Source organism: Tauraco erythrolophus, chromosome 2 (genome assembly GCF_009769465.1).
Source record: "Tauraco erythrolophus isolate bTauEry1 chromosome 2, bTauEry1.pri, whole genome shotgun sequence".
In the NCBI taxonomy this organism is placed as follows: domain Eukaryota; kingdom Metazoa; phylum Chordata; class Aves; order Musophagiformes; family Musophagidae; genus Tauraco; species Tauraco erythrolophus.
The window spans coordinates 120,582,818-120,605,789 of record NC_141466.1 but is presented as its reverse complement, the minus strand read 5'-3'; the positions used below and the strand labels follow the sequence as shown (position 1 = coordinate 120,605,789).

Below are 22,972 nucleotides of genomic sequence, written 5' to 3'. Positions count from 1 at the left end.
GGAGCCCACTGTGACTGGCCTGGGTTTGTCCTGGCGGATCAAGACTCAAGGATGACCCAAGGAGGCCGCTGTTGCTGCTGTCTCCAGCATAATTCAGCATCCCTCTGGGGAGGGGTGTCAGGGAACTTCCTATGGAATGGTACCTTGCAAGTGGCACTGCTCCCTGTGTGGATTGGGGGCTTCAGAAAGGGATAATAAACAGATGTTTTAATCAAGGGGATGGGTATTCTGTAAGATGACATGATCGGGGGGAAAAAATGCCCAGGTCTGCTGAGGTCTGAGACACCCACGAGTGCTGCATGCTGCCCACAGCCCTGGCTAGAGAGAGGGTGTGCCCCTGAGATACGAGCACGATGCAAAGACAGGGACAGCAGCCTCAGTTCGGTTGCTTTTGATATTAAACAAAGAGTCAAATGGCAGTGGTGTTTGATGGGGAGAGGGTGCAAGGACAGACTTGGGAGCAACGGGCAAAGGAGGACACACACTGTGGCACCTGGCACCCGCAGCATGTTGCCCGTGGGTTTCACAGGGGCACAGAGATTTCTGCTTGGTGTCCCCAAACCTCCTGCGTACAATTCTCTGTCCTCCTACATAAAAGCCAAGTTGTTAGCAGAAAGCAGGAATGGCTACCCAGGGAAGAAAAAGGGATTTGCAAAGTCTTTTTGCAAGTTCCTTGGAGATGGTGAGTGTGGAGTGATCCATCTCACACACATTCTCCCCACAACGGATGACCCCTTGCAGGAAGGAGAGATTTATATTTCATTGTGTGATGTGATATTGCTGTTTCATAATGCTGAACAGGCTGGAAGCCGAGCAGGGCCAGACTAAAATGTGCCAGAGCAGAAATGCTGACACTTCCCCACCCAAGCCCTCCTCCTTGTAAAGCAGCTATATTTTTAGAGGATTGGTCGTATCGTGGAGTTCATGTCATGACGTCTGTCGGATAGGATTGCTGGGGCCAGCTGCAGTTAGCTCTAGTGATGTAAGTGGGATGGAGCTGGGCCCCATCTGCTTGGAAACCATGATGAGTGGTGCAACACAAATGGGAGTCCCATAGGTGGCCTTTGAGGTGGGGTAAGGCATTTGAGTTTTGTTTTTTGGGCCAGAAGGCCAAATAGCTTTTGTGATCTGCTCGTCTGTTGGACTGGTGTGTGTTTAAATGGGGAGGTAAGAATATCTTGACTTAGGACAGTGAGGTTTCTTTCGTACAAGTGAGATCTTCAACTGTTTCAGCAAGGATCTGATGAGGTTGTTTGTAGGGGCATCGTGACCCTTCTGTTATGAATGTGGAAAGTAAGATTGTAATTGAATTGACATTTAACCAATAGCATAAGGTATGCTAAATGGATCCTAGGACATAGAGCAACATGTCATTTTTAATAAAAATGGAAAGTATACATTTGGGGTCATAAAGAGCATATTGGGAAATGGGTCTGTGATGATCTCCCCTCCTTCAGCATCTTATTGCTTCAGGACAAGGAGGTTTTGAGGATGGGAGAGGTAACAGACCCAGTCCAGCCTGGAGCGTCAGTGGGGGCATTCTCCCTTGTGCTACCAAACTCTCCCAGAGCTGGCGGCAGGTGATGCCACCACTGCCAGGCTGAGCCAGAGCTGGAGCTGAGCTTCTCTGCATGCAGCCGTTCTCCCCGACGTTGCCTGCGAATGGCCTCCTGGTGACCACAGTCCTCAGCAAGGTGAGACCAGATGTGTCCCCAAGTGAGGTGTGGGCTGTGTGTTACTGCTGATCGGGGAGTTAAAGTGAGCAGCTTCCTGGAAACTGTGATGCTGATAAGGCTTAATGCTCACATCTGCTCAATGGGGCCTCATCTGTGTTCCCGGAAATATTTATCTTTAATAAATTTTCATCTTATACCTTCTGACAAAAAAAAAAAAAAAAGGAAAAAAGAAATCCCCACTGAATTACAGTGGAAAAACTTTCTCCTTCCATTTAGATAATCCGGTAGTTAGAAAGGAGCAGCTCCCTAGTTAGAAAGGAGCAGCTCCCAGTCCAGCAGGATTTGTAGCTCACATTGAAGGGGTTTGGGGTGGGGCTGAGTGTGTTTTTCAAGTAGATTTTGACTTCCAGATCCAAACTTAATTATCCTCTTCTGGTGGTCTGAGATTTGGAAAACAATAGAGCCAGACCACTAATAATTGCCTACAGTTTTAAAGACCCCATCTTCCTCTGAGAATCACAAGTGGAGGGAATAAAACATGGCTTGTTTTTCAGAGCTTCGTCTGGCTGCATTTCATGGAGCAGGAGAGATAAGGAGTCCTGCAGAACCTCTGTTTTTAGACATGAGGCCAGTGCTAGGTTTCACACTTCCATATCAGTGAGTTTCTGCCTGTGCAGTGCCTTACCTATCTGGGAAGAGGCACATGACATTTCTGCCTGGAGTGCTGGCACTCAACCCTAGAGGTGTTGAGAGAAAGGCAGCTGGGGCCGTATCTGTTTGGCTTCAACCCAGCAGGACATCGCTTTTCCAGCATGTTCCAAGCAGATCTGGACACCCTGATGCACAAGTAGCCCTCCCCGTGCCACTGGCTGGCTGGGACATTTCAGGTGGCACCTACTGAGGCTGCTCGATCAAATCCAAGGTGGCTAAACCATTTCTGCTTCCTGGCCAGTTTGGCCCCATCGGGTCTCCCTTGCCTAAAGGTGCTGAGTGATTTTGGTGCATGAGCTCAAACAGCTGCTGGTTCCAGAGATGTGTTTTGTCAGTGGTAAACGAACCTGAGAGGCAGTGCATGTGTGAGTTTGTTAGATTAGCAAAGCACCTGAGGCTCAGAAGAGACACCCTGTGCATGTTCAGGTGGTTTTGTTTTTGCTGGGAAGCATCTCACTGAAGCTGGCAGCCCAGTTGCTCCAAGGCAGCTCCTGGGGAACCAGTCCACCAACGCTTGGAGACACTCGCTCGTTTGCGTGGATCGAAATACAGCCAGAAGTGGGCATGATGTGGGAAGAGGTGGAAGATCAGCACCACAGGGACATTGGACATGAGTAACGAATACAGGGATGCTTGTGTCAAATCTGTTTCTGAGTCGAACCAAGCTGAAAGGGTTCACAGGCAGAGGGTGTAGGGCAGTGCATGGTCAGACTGTTTTTGGAAGCTAAAAATAGCACCAGCGTGGAGCCAGTCCTCGGTTAATCTGGGTTTGCGAAGGCCAGACATTCAGATCCAGCTCAGTACTTTCATTAAAAACGCTGTATTTACAGAGCTGCTGAACTGGCCCATTGCCCACTGGGGTGACACTGGCCACTGGGCACAGGGCCAGTTTGACTGGGTGACTTCAGTATCCTCCTCCAAAGGCTGCGCTGAAATTTTGGCCTGGCTCGTTCTCCTGAGACCTCATACAGTGGGTCACGAGCAGAGCTGGGATTTCTCTGCTGAATATCTCAGCCCTAGGCTCACAAACGCCCACTTCTGTCCTCAGGAAACCCAGTCACACTGGACTTGCCCATAAATTTCCTCTTTTGGTCAGAACTTCCTATGTTCTATCTTGACCCATCAGCAAACCTTTAAAGGGTGTATTTTGCCTGGTTTTGAGAGATTTGAGAAGGAAAACCAGCTGTTTTGCACGTGCTAGCATGAATGAGGCTTGGTTTGTGATTTGGCCGATTGATGAGGCTTGGTTTGCCCATGGCTGACTGATGTTTCAAGTGAATTAACGTGGAGGCTGGAAGAGCTCAAGCCTGTAACTCATACAGGAGCGAGACATCAGGCATGACCCTGCTGCAGAAAAAGCTGCATGTGGAGTTCGCCCATAGTTAGCAGCAGAAAGCCTGCTGGCAGTCCGTAACTTTCGAATGTCTAATAAGCGCACTATGCCAAAATGCATTTTTGAATGTAGCTAAAAACGTCCAAGCAGTCATGGACTTCCTAAGGAGAGGGAGGGGAGGGAGGCAGGGCAGGGAAGCAAGTGTGCATTGGTGATCTCATAAGCCTCATCCACCCAGCAAGCAGATTATGATCTCCCCTGGGACACCCCACAGTCCCCTGGTCAGTGATGCATGTCCTGAAGCATCGTCTGGTCCGAAGGTGGAGAGGTAGAGCCGTGCTGGTAAGAGGGGCTGCAGCAGGTGCTGGCTGTGTGTCTGAGATCACCCAGCATCCGCAAAAGCAATCTTTCCTGACTTTTCCCCACCTCCTGCTGCTGCAGCAGGAAGGAAATTCTTCTCACAGTGCCAAGCAACAGGAAGAGAGGTGTAAATCACTGCTAGATTATTTCTTTCTGGTAAGAAAACTTCTATAATCCCTATTCTAAAAGTAGGTGGCTTTGTAAGGGGCATGTGCATCACTGAGAGCCTCTGCAGTTCAACACGCAGGCCCAGTTATCCCCCTGAAATCACTGCAATTCACTGCCCCTTTCGTGATGGACACCTGCCTTTATCATCCTCGAGTAGCTCTCTGTGGCCATGGTTCCCTTGTCCATGCCTGTCCAAGGCACAGCACTTTGTGAGCTGCCCAGGTTTTCATATGGTATCTTTTGAAAGCCACATGCGCATTTTAGAAATAGCTGAAGTGCAAAACAAAGACAAGAAAGAAGACGGAGAAGCTACTGGTGCTCCCGCAGACCCCACTGCTGCTGAGCTGCCCATCCCCAGCTGTGAAAACAGGTTTCTCCACAATGTTTGGCTTCCCAATAGCCTGAATGGTGTCCCCTGGAGATGTCTGTCTGTCCGGTGATGGAGGAGGTGGCTGAGATCAAGTCCATCGGTTTTAGCAGGTCTGGGATGAGTCCTGTGCCTCGGTGTCTCCAGCCTCTGCTTGCAGGTGTGAGCTTTGGGATGCTGATGTATACTTGACAGTAACAACTGCATGGGTAGCACAGACTATCACATTGCTTTCCTAGAAAAAATTATTGCTGCCGAGGAGAGGGAACCAGAGGACAGTGGATGGGCAGGGCAGGGTATCCTGATGGCCGTGGGCTGACAGCTTGGCTTGGCAGGAAAAGCCCAGGCCATCTGAGTGACGATTTCCATCACTTCTGATGCTGTGACAGGAGATCGCCGGCTCCAAACTGTGAGAGAGATTACTTTGTTTGCCCACAGTCAGCTGATTAAAAGGGTATTTTCTGCACATTTGTGCAGTGATTAGTGATGAAATGCAAATCGTATGCAAATTGGTGCAAATGGCTGGTGTGCACAGCCAGCTCCAAAGTCAGGCACTTTCATTTCCTCTGAGGCATTTGAGCTCTTTTAGTATCCACATGGAGGAACAGGACGAACCCACTTGAGATCTGAGCACATAGCTGAAGCAAACAGCGCGGAGAGTGGGAAAAATCCACCACCGCCTGCATGCGCGTACTAAGCGGCATCTGTTTGGGTTGCATCCATGCATGGAATCTAGCTTATGCAGAGATCTTTATTAAATGAACAGCTCCAAACCACTCAAACAAGACTTCCACATACCTCACTTCACAGCCTTGTTTCTCTTGTTTACCAGGGCCTGGCTGGAGTCCTGTTTGTGCAATAGCCTGTCACACTGCAAATCAAAATGCCATAATGGTTGCTGGATATAGTAACAAAAGATGTTTCTGTAAGTATCAGATTTGGAAAGAAGGTCTATAAACACAATGAAAGCAACAAAACAAATTCCCAAACCCTTGCCGCAAAGAATAATTGCAAATATATATATACATATATATATATGCATGCATATTTTTAACTTGGCTTCTGTTCTTCTTTGGCTTGCAGACCCAGAGCATTGCTTCAGTCTGAAATTCAGTGAGGCCATGTTTCCTCACTTCCAGGCAGCTTTGTGGGAATGGCAGGGCCAAGATAAATAAATAAATAAGGGCTCACAGAGTGAAATATTATATTTAATAAGGCTGACAAGTCCTCCTGAAACCCAGTTGTGAAAACTTTAAAAAGTGTCTGTTTCCTGTAGTTATCAACATGCTAGAAAAAGGGAAGCCCTCCGGGCTGGTCAAATTTTTCCCAATGGCTGCAGTGACTTTCGCAGCTGGTCTTGATTTGCCTGGGTATCGCGCATTTTCCTAGTGCTCGTAACAGCCTTGGAATGGAAATCCTGGCTCCAGCCCGTGTGGTGCTGGCAGGTGGAGGGTGCCAGCCCAAAAATTATTCATCCCAATTAGCTCTTGGCTTCCCCTGCAGTTTGAGGAAATGAGGCTGGATCCATGAATAATAGAGTGAATACAGGAGGCCTAATGAAGGACAAAATTCGTGGTGAATATAACTCCGGTCACGTCAGCAAACAGGTTTGTGCTGCTTGCGGCATTGCTCTCCCTTCTCGACACCCTATGTTTGCAGGGTTTGTGCATGCCCATCAGCTGGAAAACAAACCCTTACCTGTGACTGGCTGATGGTTGCAAACAGGAGTAGCAGGAGGGAAACAGGGCTGCTCTGGACTTTAAAAGGCAAAAATGACACGAGCCAGCGTCCAGGCTGCAAGTGTGTGAGGCCGCTGCAGCTCGGTCGGCATGCCTCTAGGCTGTGCATGTGCGTGTGTGCCAGTGCCTATTAAATATACATGGCCCTGCTATTTGTGGGACACCATATGTGTACCAAGGAGGTAACCAGGCTGACATGTGACTTGTTCTGCCTCTTAGGAAATGCAGAGGAATCGGTGCCTATACCTCGATCTTGTGTGAATTGTGCATAAATCTGTATTATCTTCAGCTTTCAAACCAGCCTCCCTCTGATATTTTTTAGAGCACAGCCATCTCAGTTGAGAAACAACGGCACTTTCTGGCCCCGGGAAAAACTGTGGTCTTCCCTCAGACCTGAGCATGCTGCCTAGCCCAAGAACATGGTGCAGGGTCCTCTTTGCTCTTCAGCTGGAGATTATTTCTGTTCGCTGCTTTTCTGGCAGAGCCCCTTGCACGTAAATTGTCATCCACTTGGAGTACACCTTAGGCATTTTTATCTGGGTTTCTGAGAGCTTGGACACACACTTTTCTGCCTGTCTGCTAGGATTTTGACATGAAACTGTTTATTTGAGGTGTGGAAATGGAAATCTCATATTCACAAGTCACCCTGGAGTTTTCCTCTGAAGATCGGTGGAAGCAATCATTAATATGGGGCATCATTTATAGCTCTGTACGGAATAATCCTCCAGGCTCTCTGGCAGCTATGAATTGGAAAACAATAAAGACCATTACTAGAGGGAGTTGTGTTTTAAAAAAAATGCATGTTCTTTGATACATTGTGTAGCTCTCAGAAAAGAAGGCAGCAAATTAAAAATATCTCTCAGCAAATGCATACAGCACCATTCCAAATTCTTAAGCTTTTTTTTTTTTTTCCCTTTTTTCCATGCCCTGACGTCTTCCCCAAGTAGTGCCAATAAAATTAGAGACTTTTGCTAATGTGCTCTGCAAAGGTTCCTCTGGGGAAATGGCAACCGTAACCAAATGTTCACCTCCCTAGACAGCTCCTGAGTTCAAGGCTGCAGCAGCTGCAGCCAGGCACCTTGGCTCAGCCAAACATCTGAGCCCCATGCCCATCGAGTTGGGACTCATCCTGGCTCTCCCAGTGCTGCCCTCCCCTCTGAGCACCTCTGGAGGCTCGTTCACCACTTGCTACCTAGACTTTCCTGATTCATTTTGAATGCAGTCAAAACATGCTGAAAACTGCAGGGGGGCAAATGTGACTTGAATGTACAGCCTCACAGCCCGTCTGTCCAGGTTTGGCCCAGTGTTCTTCTTGCAGCTTCTGGCCAGTTAGGTGCATGGCCTGAAACCCTGACCATGCTTGAGCCCTGCTACAGCTATTGTGGTTATGGTTTAAATTAACCTTAAACACCTAAAGAGCTTGAAAACTGTGAGCTCTGGTGAAAAAAAGAACAGGACTGTGTGTGGCTACTAGAGGATCCTTGCCCACTGCAATAAATAAACATGCCCGCGGTCGGTTTGGCATCCTGATATTCAGTCCAAAAACAGATGTCGTGATGAGATGGTATTATGAATTGGTGTGATGCATGGCAGCAGTGAGGGCTGCATCACGGAACATTTGGAAGGCTACCTCAGCCTGTTTGAAACAGGCTTTTTGAATGGAGTCTCCTGCTGAGATTCATTCTCTTCGTTGAAAGCATTGATATCTCCACAACAGCACCTGTCCATGCTTGAAGGAAAAGCTAAGAGTTTCAGAGAGGAAAAGGGGCAGAACACAAAAGGCAGCCTTTATTTCCTGGCTGGCTGTTTGGTCAGTTTGTTTTCCTCTTACTACACTTTGCTACAGTTCATTGAATCCTGACAGAGTGTCTTTGAAACACTTCTTAAAAGCACCGGGTTTTTTTCTTAACACTGTAATTACCGTCACCAGCATGGCTTTCTGGAGCCAAAGGCGATTAGTGCTGGCTTTGTTCTTCTCTCTCTCTTTCTTCCCCTCCCAGGCTTTGCACTGGGAGGCTCTCTGGGCAGCCCTTGTTCCCTTGGGCCTCTCTCCCTGCCCTCCTTCCACCCAACAACTCCTAAACCATTCCTATGGTCCCCACCAGGCCCAGGCTAGGGAGAAACTCCCAAGCACAATACTGAGGTGTGTTGCTACCTCTTTATACTTTAAGTGCTTCTAAGTCTTCTGGGTTTAAATTGCCCTTCCCAGGAGTAGCAGTTTTTTTTCTGTAGCATCACTCCCTTCGCATCCAGCCAACACGATGAGCGGGTTGGCACATGATCCTACCAAGCCAAGCGCTTTGGCCCAGAGTTAAACTCCAGCCATGTGCCTCCGGCTTTCCTCAGCAGCCCTGGTTCACTGAGTCAAGCTCAGGATCAGGACAGTCGATAAAGCAGATTCATCCCCAACAGATCCCAGGCTGAGCACAAAGGTGTAGATGTAGATGCCCCAGGAAGCATCGCTGCTTACCAAGCACAAGTTGATGAAGAGGGCTACCAAAATTACTGCAGAGAGCCTGTCATTCTCGCAGCAAGTGGGAGTCCATGTGCTTGGAGATATTCATAGCCCAGAGGCCAACAGTAAGGAGGAGAGGGGGCATGGACATGGGATTCCCCAGGCCCTGCAGCTCCCCCTGCTGCAGGCACCTGGGCCAGCCAGGTCCCCTGTTATGGCCAGAGCTCCCAGCTCCCCAGCAGCTCCCAGGCACAGGGAAGGCTCTGCTGGGCACAGCCTGTGCAAGGGCAGGTTGGCACTGGGAGAGGATGGAGTGTTTCCAGAGCAGATGACATCTTCCAAGACCTTGAGCTGCCAGTTCGAAGAAGCCCACACATTTTGCAAGTTTTTGGAGTCTTAGAACTCGGTCTAATTTAAGAAAACTTTTATGGGATTGGCACATCCTGAGCACTGGAGAGGTTCTTCTGCTAAGTTTCAGCCTCTGCAGCAAAGCATAAGGAAGAGAAAATTACTCAGTATGGTGTTTGGGAAAAAAAAAATGTTTGCATGGGAAAAGCAGCGTATTTTTTTTTCCCAAAGCTGAGTCTTCAGTGGCAAAGACAGTGGGGCTTTTCGTAACTCTCTCAGCAGTGGGCACTCCACATGGAAAGTTTCAGTCTGAATGGCTGAATTCTAGCAAAGTATCAAGCAACTGAAACAGACTCTAAAACAGTGGAAAGTCATGGGCAAGTTTAACGGCAGGCACTTTGACATGCTCTGCCTTTAACTCAAAGCCCTGAGGGCATCAGGAATCTGGATGAGCATGTGTAAGATGTGAGGATCAGCTGGAGAAACAGTGTCTGGGAACTTTTCCTTCTCGTTGTCTAAACTAAGGATTGCAGAGGGATGGAAACCAACTCCCAGGCTCTGGACTTTGTGTGAGAATCGCCGCTTCCACATAACATCAACAGTTTCCAGCGTGACAGCAACACGCAGCTGGACCTGGGACAGCCCCTGTGCAGCCACTGACATGGGGCGTGCAACCTGTGGGCTCGAGAGAGCCCTGTCTTTGCAAACAACCTGGTGGGCTTTGGCTTCTCACCTTTGTCACAGAAGAAAATCCAGCGGGTGTGTCCGTGTCCATAGGGCTCTGCAGTAGGGTTTTCCATCTGGCATTCATATAGAAGGAATCTACCAGTCCTCTGAGCCTATAGATGGGGATTGGAACTGCTGAGCTGGCCACAAAGGGCAGCCGTATTCAGCCCACATGTAGCTGGGTTTAGTTTCCTCCCACGAGGAGGTCTCCTCTGATGGCCTGAACACACAAGACAGGTCTGGCTGAGGCACCAAATGCTGTGTCCTGCTGCCACTACTGCCATAGGTGGGGCAGACAGACGGCTAAGACCTCTGTGGGCAGCGACTCTTCTGTATTGCCATTTTCCAATGCTCCTTGCCATTTACACCCAGGTGTATGTAAACTGAAACGTGGACTTTTTCCTCTAGGAAGAGGGAAGAGCTGATGGCCAAGCTGGAGCCCATGGCAGGGATCCTGCCCAGCTTGTAAGGCAGCAAGCTGTCACAAAACACTCCAGTGCTCTTCCACGCTCATCGTTTCTCTTGGCCACTCAATTCCTCTTATTTTAGCTTTGTTTAAACAATCTCCTTGGTAACTGGAGACAAGCAGAATTTTTTCATCTGCCTTGTAGGGGTTAGTTTCCTGCCTATCTCAGCACTGGGAGGGATCCTTAGCAAATATGCATTTGCTTTTGTGCTCCCACCACAGACTTTAACCCCGTGTATCACTGGGAGACCTGGTGTCTTTTTCGAAGGGTTTTTGTACACTGGTCTTCTTGTGGCAGTATCAGAAAGGTCTCTGCGAGGGGATGGGCATTAATCGCTAGCAGCTCCTAAAGGTGTTTGAGGTGTTTGAAAACGTAGGGAAGAAATCCCATCTCAGCTCTCAGCTGGCACACTCTTTTCCTCTGCCCTCTAGAGAGGCAACTTGATGGAAAGGAAGGGGGAAAGAAAAAAGTGAAGTTAAAATAGCTCTCAAACTGTCTGAAGGCTTGGCTGTGTTTCCAGCCAGGGGAGGTAAAATCAGCTACTGTGCTTACTCCCACTTTCTGAAAACAAGTGGTGTCCAGAGACATACATTTCAGAGGCAAACTATCTTTCCCCATTGCTCTGTGGTGTTCAGAGCCAAGTCCTGGGGTCAAATTTCTCCCTTCCCTATAACGTCTTGCTGGGCTCGGGGCAGAGAGGAACCCTACTCTTGGCACTTGACCTCAGCATCTCTCTTTCTTGGCCAGAGCCATCCCTGAAGGATGGAAACAGCAGTGTGAAAACACCAAGCAGCACCTTTAGTGCAGAACTTAGAGTGAGATTTCCCACTCCAAACATTGTCACTGTTTAAGGTAGCATTGCTGGAGAGTACTTTCCATGTCTTGTTCTGAGCTTGCTGGCCTTATCCCCGGGTAGCTCTGCATCGCCTCCCTCACAGGGCTTGGCTTACGGTCTTCAGAAATGAGCATCCCTGACTCCTGTAAAAGGAGAGCATTTCATATGCTGGTACCCAGAGGCTTCATGTCTTTTATACAGTCAGGTAACCCCTGATACTAGTCTAGCACGAATGACTTGGCCACAAGGAGTCTGGACCAGGAGTGAACTCTGCAGCCAGTCATTTAAATTGTTAAAATGTGAGCGTTGCACTTGAACCTCCCTTGACAGGAAGTTACTTACTACTTCACGGGCCACGAAGATGATCCAAGGGCTGGAGCACCTCTCCTCTGCAAACAGGCTGAGAGAGTTGGGGTTGTTCAGCCTGGAGAAGAGAAGGCTCTGAGGAGACCTTCCAGCAGCCTTCCGGTATCTAAAGGGGCCCTACAAGAAAGCTGGAGAGGGACTTTTTGCAAGGGCATGTAATGATAGGACAAGAGGCAATGGCTTTAAACTGAAAGAGGGGAGATTTAGATTAGATATAAGGAAGAAATTTTTTACAGTGAGGGTGGTGAAACACTGGAACAGGTTGCCCAGAGAAGCTGTGGATGCCCCTGGAAATGTTCAAGGCCAGGTTGGATGGGGCTTTGAGCAACCTGATCTAGGGGAAGGTGCCCCTGCCCATGGCAGGGGATTGGAACTAGATGATCTTTAAGGTCCCTTCCAACCCAAACCATTCTATGATTCTATGGTTACCATCAGCAGGGCCCCAGCAGGGAGAGCAGATAGGACATTTGCTGTGTGCTGCGCTTGCAATACAGACCGCATCTGCACACATGCACGCGCTGCATATTCAGGCAGATGTCATTTTGCTCAGCAGTTTGACTGCAACTTGTGTGCATGTGTGTGTGCGTGCACACGTGTTTTGCTAAGTTGGTGCAGAAGCTGGTGAGAGCAGCAGGGCATGCCAGTATAAGCAGCACAGCGCAAAACGGTTCAGTCACAGGTACTTTCCAAGTTTCAAAGTCAGTCACTTGCATCATTAGGCAGAGGATGATAAACGTAGTGATGGTGGAGTGCTTATTTCTGCAACGCCATCAGGAGGCCTTGATCCTGCATTCAGGTCACCACTCCAAGAGTTTAGGGAGAGCGTCTTAAAAAGAGGAGGTTGATCTTTAGGGCCAGCCAGCAAAGAACAGGAGTCTGGCGCATCCCTGACTGACCATCGAGTTAAAATGAAGCTGGATATTGCTCCTGAAAAGGAGCCTGCACATTCGATACTGATGTTGGCCCTTTGAATTTCTGCGACATGCCCTCTGCTGTCACTGAGCATCCCCTCGTCCTCTCCTTCTTTTCCCATCCACGGCTGCTCTTCCAGCAGCAGGGCTACCGGTCAGCAGCCCTGGCAGAGTGGCAGGGCACAATCGAGACCCCTTGTCCAGTGTCTTCCCAAACAGCAAAGGAAATTCTGCCTCGCCCTGAAACCCAGGCAAGTGGGATTTGAAATGTGCCTCCCCTGGGAGGGAAGCGCTGCTATGGATGATACAAAATCTTGCTGCAGTGGTGGCGGTGGAGCAACTGATGCACAGCAGATGTATTTTGTGCTTCCTTGAATCCTGATTCCTGATACTGAAGCCATGCTATTAGACATGGACCTGTTATTTCACATGGTCCCTACTGTTTTGTTTGGTCAGCTTTAACTCAGCAAAGTTTGCTAAATGATTTACAGGGCTGCAGAAATGTCCTCTCTGCTGGCAGTTTCTTGTTGAAATTCATTCTGGGGAGTGCCAAGGCCATTTCAATAAGAGTGATGTCTCCTGTTTGAGGAGCATTGTCATGGCAACTGTGCCAGGTGCGCATAGGGAAGAGCAATTTGTATTTATTTGAAAGGTTAGAGCAATTATTGTCGTGAGGGGGAACATGACTTAAAGAAAAGCTACATGTGTGCTTGGGTGTGTAGAAAAGCAAGAAGCACTTGTATGAGCTACCAGTTGCTTTCCTTGGGGAAAACATGTATGAGGACAATCGGGAAGAGGGATGGGGGTTTGACCCAGAGGTCCTCTACCACCCAAAACCCTACACGATTTTATTTCTCACCATGCTTGTTTTCCACTCCAAGTTTTCCAGTGGGGATTTCAAATCCAGCCTTGATTCCTTCTCAGCTCACCACATGTCTCTTCCCTGCAACATGCCACCCCATCATCCAGCTCCCTGTGAACTAGGGCAAATCTTGCCGATGGTGCATGATGAAACATTGGAGCCGAGTTTCTGTTCCCTTTGTTACCTGCCTGCACTACCCACATACCTGACTGACCCGCCAGGCATGAGGAGAAAATCCCAGAAAGGCAGAATGGGGGAAAATATCAGATTTTTGACTTTCCACCCTGCAGCCTTAGAAATGGGATTTGCAGGGTTTTATACTGAGTGAGGATGTCGGGCTGGGCTGAGCCCTGGACGGTCAATCTTTTGCTCGCAGCAAGGGCTGAATTTTTGAGGACTAATGGCAGTTTTTAGCTGGCGTGGGCAGGGTTGTGCAAAGCCAGAGGAGAAGTTATTTCTGCTCTGTCAGCGTTCCCAGGTGCTTTAAGCAATTGCTGCAGGGGGTGTTTTTTGATCAATTCTGAATTAAATGTGATTTCCCTCCTGGTCATTGTCACTTGTATTGCACTGTTTGTGCATGCTGTGCTTGGAGATCCAGATATTGATCTAGACGGAGTCTCTCCTGTTGGATCCCCTAGTGATCATGCCTCCAGCAGGCACTCTGAGACCTTTAAGGACTGTGGATCACCTTCATTAGACATGCATGGCAATGGGATGGGGAAAGAACAGCAAAGCACTGTTTTGTCCTGGTGTTATCACATCCAAAGCCACGGGGAAGGGGAAGGCCATACCTTCAGCTGTCATGGGACAGCGAAACATTTAAGCATGACCAAGGGCTCAGGCCGTGTTTTGAGGCAGATTGAGAGAGTGCCATGCATGTTTGCCTAGCTGGCCTCTTGCAAAATGTGACATTGGCAGACAAATAAAGAAGTGCATTAGCCAGAGTGCAAATTGACCATCAGATCAGAGCAAACATTGAGGATTCTCCAGAAAAGCATTTCTGGTCTGTCGAATCCTGTCCAATATGGTCTTCTTAAGAAAAGGATGAAGCAGTATTCTGTCTAGCATGTGAAATCATCTTACCTGGCAATCATCGCTCCTGAGAAGTGTTTTTCTGAGGCACTGAGCATCAGCTGTGCCTGTCATCTCCCAGCTATTGGAGCAGCAACATCTCTCAGTCCTCCTGTCTTTGCAAAGCACCTCCCATGTCTTGTATCTCTGCAAGGCCGAGGAAGAGCAGGCTGGACCCTTTTCCTGGATTTTCCTGGTAGTGGTGCTCTGGAGGAGGCCAGCGTTACGTATTTGAGCGGTATGTTGTCGTGTAAACTCAATGCATCCTGAGACTGGGGGAGCAGTTCTATGGAATCAGAATTGTTTAGGTTGGAAGGGACCTTTAAGCTTATCAAGTCCAACCATTAACCTAGCACTGCCAAGTCCACCACAAAGCCATGTCCCTAAGCACTACATCTACATGTCTTTTAAATACCTCCAGGCATTTAAAAGGCTCCAGGCTCAACCACGTCCCTGGGCAGCCTGTTCCAATGTTTGACCAACCTTTTCGTGAAGAAATTTTTCCTAATATCCAATCTAAACCTCCCTTGGGGCAACTTGAGGCTGTTTACTCTCATCCTGTAGCTTGTTACTTGGGAGAAGAGACCGACCACCACCTCACTATAACCTCCTTTCAGGTAGTTGTAGCGAGTGATAAGGTCTCCCCTGAGCCTCCTTTTCCAGGCTGAACCACCCCACTTCTCTCAGCCGCTCCTCGTAAGACTTGTGCCCCAGACCCTTCACCAGCTTTATTACTCTTGTTTGGACATGCTCCAGCACCTCAATGTCTTTCTTGTAGTGAGGGGCCCAAAACTGAACACAGTATTTGAGGGGGACGATCGCTTCCCTAGTCCTGCTGGCCACACTATTTCTGATACAAGCCAGGATGCTGTTGGCCTTCTTGGCCACCTGGGCACACTGCTGGCTCATATTCAGCCACCTGGGCACACTGCTGGCTCATATTCAGCCAACTGTAGAACAATACCCCCAGATCCTTTTCTATCAGTCAGCTTTCCAGCCACTCTTCCCCAGGCCTGTAGTGTTGCATGGGGTTGTTGTGATTCAAGAGCAGGACCTGGCACTTAGCCTTATTGAACCTCAGCCCATTGATCCAGCCTGTCCAGATCCCTCTGTAGAGCCTTCCTTCCCTCAAGAACATCAACACTGCCGCCCAACTTGGTGCAATCTGCAAAATTACTGAAGGTGCACTCAATCCCCTCATCCAGATCATTGATAAAGACATTAAACAGAACTGGCCCCAATACAGAGCCCTGGGGAGCACCACTTGTGACTGGCCACCAGCTGGATTTAACTCCATTCACCACAAGTCTTTGGGTCCGCCATCCAGCCAGTTTTTACCCAGCGAAGAGTACACCCATCCAAGCCATGGAAATGACAACGCAGCCTTGTAGTCTTACAAAGATTGATTTAGCAAGCCTTGGAGAAAGAGGTGGAGGGAGGGCAACCAAGAAAATAAGAGCAGACAGGTGAATTTTGACTCCAGAGGTGGGGAGAGGATAGACAGACCAGTGCCCTTTGTTTGCAGTGCCCAGGCTAGTGTGCTCGATCACAGTTTTGGTAGGCATCGAACTGTGCAGCCCATGCACATCTGGGCTGCTGGACCAGCAAACCAAGCTGCCACATCAGATCAGCTCATGTACACACTTCTCAAAGCATGCGTCAGTCTTAGCTTCAGGCAGGTTTTCATTTGCCCTCCATATCGTGTTTGCAACATGCTTCAGGTAAAATTTTCTTTAAGTACAGACATTCCATGTCAGCAAGGCTTGGTTCTGCAAAGGACCCTGCATGGGTGACTCGTGGGACATCTTACAAAGATGGGATCCCATCAGCAGGGACAGAAACCCTAATGAACCCTCTCGTCTGTTAGAGACCACTGGGTAACAGCTAAAATCATGTGTGACACAAGGTCATTCACATAATCTGGCCCATTTCTGAACATCTTCTGTCCCTCAGAAAGGTGTGTCCCTGCACCAGCCGAGCAGGCGTCGCGTTGCCCTCTCATGTGTCCCCCAGCAGGCACACATGAGCACATACCCTGCTGCTGGGATGAACGCCTCCACCACAGACCTGGGTATCTCTCTGCATGTGAGGCTGTCACCTCCTCGACATCAGGTGCAATTTTATTGTCAACTGGTGGAAGAAAAGCCTGATCTTCTCCTTTTCCTTCCCAGCAACAAAACAACTTCCCTCCTCGAGTAGCTGTCAGAAGTTTGAGCAATGAAGCTGCTAAGTACAGAAAAGCACTCCCTGACGCCCTGGTCAGAAGAGTTGTGTGCTGCAGAAACAGACATAGTAGCAGATAGGTCTCTTTGCATCTCTAACAGCATGGACAGTGCCTCGAGACCCTGCAGCCTCCAAGGAGGCTCTATCCAGCAGATAAGGACAGCCAGGGAGATGGAGAGCAAAGAGTAGGGAAGGAGTGGGGAGAGAAAGAGCCGCCTCACTCTTGGTGGTTGGCTCCAGCTGTTCCCTGGGGTCTGGTCCAGGCTTCTTCGCTGTGGCCACAGCAATTTGCATAGCCCTGGCCACTGGCTCTGGTGTGGTGCCCAGCCCTGGTAATGATTTGGGAGCTTTCTCCCCGGCGGCACCTGGTCCGCTCCAGCAGCCCAGTTGCCTCTCTGCACGGGCACTGCCCCGTGCCCAGCATTCACATGAGCTGCACGAGGCAGGGAGTCTCCCAAGCCACGTGCCATCTCTCATGGCAAGCTTTAACTACAGCTGACAAGCAGGTGTATGAGAAATCAATGTGGCAGCTTTCTGCAGGAGTATGATAACGCGTGCTGGATCAGGCAGCATCAATGGATGTGGCTTTGAAATGTCCCCTTCAGAGCGTGCATCCCTCATGACTAGTCTCTCACTGCGATCACTGGCTCTCCGGGTGGGAAGTGCTTGGTTGTTGGCGGGTCGGGGCTGGCAGCATCGGGCTTAGGCAACAGGACTCCACTCCCCACTCCCTACCCTGGATGTTGTAACTGTGAATCTGCAGCTGGAAGTCCCCCAAGATATCAATGTCGTTCTCCTAGGTGACCAGTGGAAGCAGGACTGGTGACAAGCTGTGTAAGCACATTGTTCCCTTTATTGATTCAGGAATAAGGGTCTGTCTGTCCAGGCAGTGACAGCATGCTGTGTTCTCATGGTACTGCTATAGCAGTTGGTTGGTTGTGTGTTTAGAGATGATCATTTTCCTACTTCTCTCCTCGAGTAGCTGTCACAAGTTTGAGCAATGAAGCTGGCCTACTGGAGACACCATTACTGGCTCTTCCAGCTCATCATTGATCTGGGCACAGTGATGCTTTCTTAGCTGCAAGATCTTCGATCTAGGTGCACAGCAGGGTTGAGGTGGGCAAGGTTTCTGGATTAGAAGGTCTCTGGATTAGAAGGTCTCTGGTTCAACCTCTTCTCGGAGGTCCAACATCAAAGCTAAAGCAAGTTGCTCAGGCGAGCTTTGAACATCACCAAGGATGGAGGTAGCTGGCCTCATTCTCTCACTTGAAAAAAAAAAGGAAATAAAGCAGTGTTAAAAAGGCATGAGTACAGTTCTGAAAGAGAGCTAAGAGATGCATTGTGCAACAATGAAAACCACCAGTTGAATGTGCTGAACTTGAGCAGCAGTAGGAAGTGTACTAGACTTGACACATCTCTGCTCCTGGAGATCTGGCCTGTCAAGGAGAAGTGCCTGAGGGGATGTCCTATGTCCCCCAGCATGTCCTGCCTGGATTTCTCTGGAGCTGATTGCTGATGCCCCGGAAATAGAAAGCTCTCTGTGTCCTTGCAGTGCTGGTCACTTGTCCGAGTCATGAGAGAAGTTTCTGCCATTTCACATAACTAAGCAGTATAGCATAGATTGGAAACAGCACGATTTTGGTGAGTATTTGGGGGATTTACACTGGTGCAGTTGTTCAGGTTTGAAATGAATGCAAACATCAATGTAGGTCGTCACCAGCCATTCCTCATGCCATCTGATCCCACAAAAGAGAAAAGGCTGATGGAGATAGGAGAGCTGGGAGTCACAGCTCCTTACGCCTCTGCGCAGTGCAGTCCCCATCTTCTCATGTGGCCTTGGTCAAAAAAATACTTGTAGAGAAATACTCCCCCGTTGGTCTCTGTTCTGCTCCCATCACCCTGTTCTAGACTTTGCTAGCTTGTTACATATGTACCTGTCCTTGCACATGCATGAGGCTGCTCACAGGCTGCCTTCCCCAGCTGGCATTCTTCTCCAAGCGTTAGCTCTCCTCTCGTCCTGCCTTTGCCATTGTACAAGGCCAGTTTGCTTGCCCACTGACAGGGGACATTTAGCCCTGTCCTGCTGGTGCTGTGTCCCTGCTGGGGTCACCTGCAGGCAGGCATCTGCGTGATCTCTCCTGCCCTTTCCAGAGATGTACTCAGAGAACACAGGTGGACTGGCATGCTTTTGCCAAGTACACATCGCCTCCTAAGAGGCTATTTGCTGTCTGTGACACTGAACTGGCATTAGCAATCACATCGCTCTCCCTGGCACGTGGGATATGCCAATGCCAGAAGCTTACCCAGGCTGAAAGGGAAATGGGAGTAATCTGCAGTGCATAGCTAAATACATAGAAAGTTGGTCCAGCTAGAAAACCCCTGGGACACAAATATCTGGGAGCTGGGAGAGCGTCAGCTGGAAATACTGTCTATATGCCCATCCTGCTCTTATCTTCTCCTACTCCAAGGTGCTCTTGGCAGTTGACAGAAGAAGAGGCTGTGCTGGATGTCCATCAGGTCCAATCAGATATAGCAGTTCTTCCTTTAGTGCGCCATCCTTAGAGCATCACTGGCCAAGAGGTTTTTTCCACGGGCTATTGTAACTAAGGGTTATGTGGGAATGGTCTGTTATAAGACCTTTACAGTTTGACTGAAATGGCATGGTTTGAAACGAAAACTAAATCATGATGGAGAGCATTGCGCTTGGAATGAGGGCAAACATTTGTATGTTGTGTTCACAGAGATACCATCCCTCTCTTTTTGCTGCTGAGTGTCAGCAAGAGGAGGAGAGCTGGAACTGCAGTTCTACAAGATTTGTTTTATTCTTTGATTTCCTGTACATGGAAATGAGATGAAACTCATTATCTCTGCAATTGCTTTGGCTACAGACTCAGGGAAGAGCAATTTCTGGTGCAGAAATGCAGTCAATTGGATGTGCCATGGATGCCCTTAGCCTTCATGCCAGAGCAGGGCTCTTTAACTCAGGCAAATGGACCCAACACCAAGGGAAGGAAAACCCCAGCAGCGGTGGTTTGCTGCAAACTCACCCCATGGTGTCTGTGGGACTCCCTGGGTGGGCAGGGAAGAAGGCAGGAGGTGTGCCAAGCCTGGTGGTTTAGGCCAACACATAGCCTGGCTTGGCAGCGGGACCTTTAGCCCCATGCACCCAAATCTGTTGGAGAAATGCTTCAGAAATTGCTCTTTCCCACCTGCAGTGTGACCGAGGGACAAGGCAGGAAAAAAATATTCCAGCTTCTTCAAGGGCTGTGGTGTTGCACACTTATGGGATCTTGAGTGTTTGGCTTAAATACTCAGCTCCTAAAGATGTTAGATTATGGCAGAAACACCTCTTTCATCCCCAAATCAAAACACATTCTAGACTTCTGTGAGGATTTGAGAGGCAGCTCGGAAGTACCATCTAGATTGACCCCAAAATCGCACGAGGTGAAGAAACTATGTAATTTTTTAGGCGCTGCTTTTATCTTCTGTTTTAATCTTCTGTTTTTTCCCTCTGTCTTGTGGATTTGAGATTCCTGATTTCTGGCACTGTAATCACTCAGCAGTGAGGGTTTCAGGATGCTATACAGTGTCCACTTTGTTTTCTGGTTACACAAGCACTTGTGCTGAGGGAGCCCCTTAGCAACAGGAAAGTGAAATTTTAAATGCAAATTTCAGCACGTGCTTGCACTGTCGGGACTTTGGGTTTCAGCATACTTCATCCCACTGTGTCCAGCTAGGGAAACGAAGGGGTAGATGTCTCACTGCGCTCAGTACTGCAGCCCACATCGCTCCGTGAGCCTTAGCAAGCTGTCCTGGCTCTGCCCAGTGCTCCTGCTCTGCCTGAGTTGCACCGTGTATTTTAATGGAAGAAAATTAACCTCGCATAGCAACATGTAAAAAGAGGGCTGCAGGCAACAGGCTTGCAAAGCTTGCTGAACTGGACACTGAGCGCAGCAGGAGCATAGGACTAGTTGAGGCCATTCAGAACATGGGCTGCAATCCACAGCCTGCACGGGCAGCCTCATGCTAGCTCAATGCTGCCCACGTCATCACAGCCCATGCTATCCAGCAAATCTCTGCCCTGGGAGAGGAGAGAGAAGCAGAGGCCATGGCAGAGGATCCAGCGAGAGCAAGGTGTCATCAGTGCACATCCCAGATTACTGCAGAAAGCAGCCTTTACTCCAACACAGGATAGATTGTGCAGTTGCCTGATCATCCTCCTTCTCCACTGGTCAAAGCCTGCCCAGATGTGATCTCAGACACCATTAGGAGGAAGTCCTTCTCTCCAGGATTGCAGCCTCGTCCCAGGAACAAATTTACCTCGGCAATTCTCTCTGATTGGAGATGATTCATCCAGAGAGTGGTCTTGCTGTTTGTTCCTCCCACCCTTTTTCCCCAACAGCCTTGTACAGCAGAAACAGCAGCAGTGCACATGTCTACCCAACACAGAACACTTGCTCGCACCCTAGAATGATCCCCTGGAAAAGTGCATAATAGCAGCTCCTGCTGGAAGTGGCACTTGAAGCCCTGAGGCCGCATTATTCAAGGAAGTCCTGTTGGTCTTGGGTCTAAGCATCAGGAACAGCTTTTTTAATTGGCACCCAGGTTTTTGTGAGAGAGAATTATTTTGTGGGGCTTTGAGGAATGCCACACACAGCAAGCCAGAGCACACCTGTAGGAAGTTTGTGTCTTGATACCTCTGCTGCCCTCAGAATTGATGAAGGCAGCTTTTTTAATTAACTGTTCTGAGAAAACCTTTTTTTTCACACATGGAGGGAAGGTATAGTGTACATTTTAATGGCAGTTGTCAGGAAAATTATTGATTTTGTTAGTAATGTTTTTGAAATTGTGCCAGTCTGTTAATTCTGTCAGGTTCTCTTTGATAGCTTGGCTGAGAACATTTTTGCATCCTTCATTAGTTTTTTAATACATGATAATTTCCCCTAACTCATCAATGCAAAGCAAGATCAGCTGCACACTTGGTAACCATTTTTCCTATGCACAAATCTATTGCAGCAATAATTATCAACAGAACAAATTATTACAGATATTCATTATAAAATACAATTACCCTGAGCCATGCTGCATTGTTACACTTTTCGCAGCCGTCACTTGCTCTTGAGTAAATGGTTTCATTATAGGTATGAAGGGCAAACTTAATACACTTCTGACTCATAGCAAACAGCACAAGAAATCACCCTGGCCGTTCCTGAGTGCTTGGCGGTGTTTGCTCTGAATAAGAATAAAATGTCGACCCTGCTGCCAAATACTTGTCAGCTTAACAGAGGGGCTCTGGGTGGCAGTACAGATGTGCAAGGAGGGGAGAAAGCCAGAAATTACAGCAGTGTGGCCTGAATTTCACTCCCCTAGAGCGTGGCTTTCTTCCATGTTTATGGGTTTTCAGTGCTGGGACCTGCCAGGAACAGCAGATCCTCCTTGATCATATATTAAAGCAGCCTCAAGGCTGCTCCGACTTGTGCTGGCTGCCCATAGAGGAGCTGGGGATGGGACAAGAGGAATTTCTTCGAAGGACAGGATGGGAGAATGGTGACTGGGAAGCTTGTTTAAGCAAGAGCATTCACAGGAGGACAGTGCTGACAATCGTGGGGAAAAAACACACCCAGCCAGGAGGTGGGCAGTAAGCATAAGGCTGCAGACAGGCATTGCATTGCCTTTTTGTTTCATGGTATTGTTGTCTTCTTATTTCTTGTCTGGGACAAGGTCAGAGCCAGGAGGAGGTCCCATCCCGGCAGCAATGCTGTGCAAGCATGACAGTGAGCAGGGCGCTCCGGGCAGGAGCAGGGGCTGCTAGATTTCTGCCACACTGTCTTGTCTTTGCAAGGGCTTTGTGCTGTAGGAGAGACCACAGTGGTCCCCCCCACATACACTAGCCTCTTGTACCCTAGGGGTCTGGCCACCTTCTGGCTAGCAGCTTTCGGCTGGGTGTTTACCCTGAAAGACAGTAGATTTAGATTAGATATAAGGAAGAAATTCTTCACTCTGAGGGTAGTGAGGCACTGGAACAGGTTGCCCAGAGAAGTTGTGGATGCCCCATCCCTGGAAGTGTTCCAGGCCAGGTTGGATGAGGCTTTGAGCAACCTGGTGTAGTGGAGGGTGTCCCTGCTCATGGCAGGGGGTTTGGAACTAGATGATCTTTAAGGTTCCTTCCAACCCTAACCATTCTATGATTCTATGATTCTGGGCTACTTATCTGAATCCCTGAAAAGAGCTGGAAAATTTCCTCTGGGCTAATTCTTTCTCCTGGTAAAGCAATTAGTTCACTCAATTTTTTACTCTATTGGGTGCCCCAAGGAGAAAATCTCTCTGCTGGTGGCCACAGCCTCCTGTGAGGCT

General features: G+C 48.8%; 1 protein-coding gene across 14 annotated transcripts in view; it reads left to right on the top strand.

The window, feature by feature from the left end:
* Positions 1-22,972, top strand: part of SLC8A1 (solute carrier family 8 member A1) — a 117,876-nt gene that overhangs the window by 78,341 nt on the left and 16,563 nt on the right. The window lies entirely within an intron of this gene.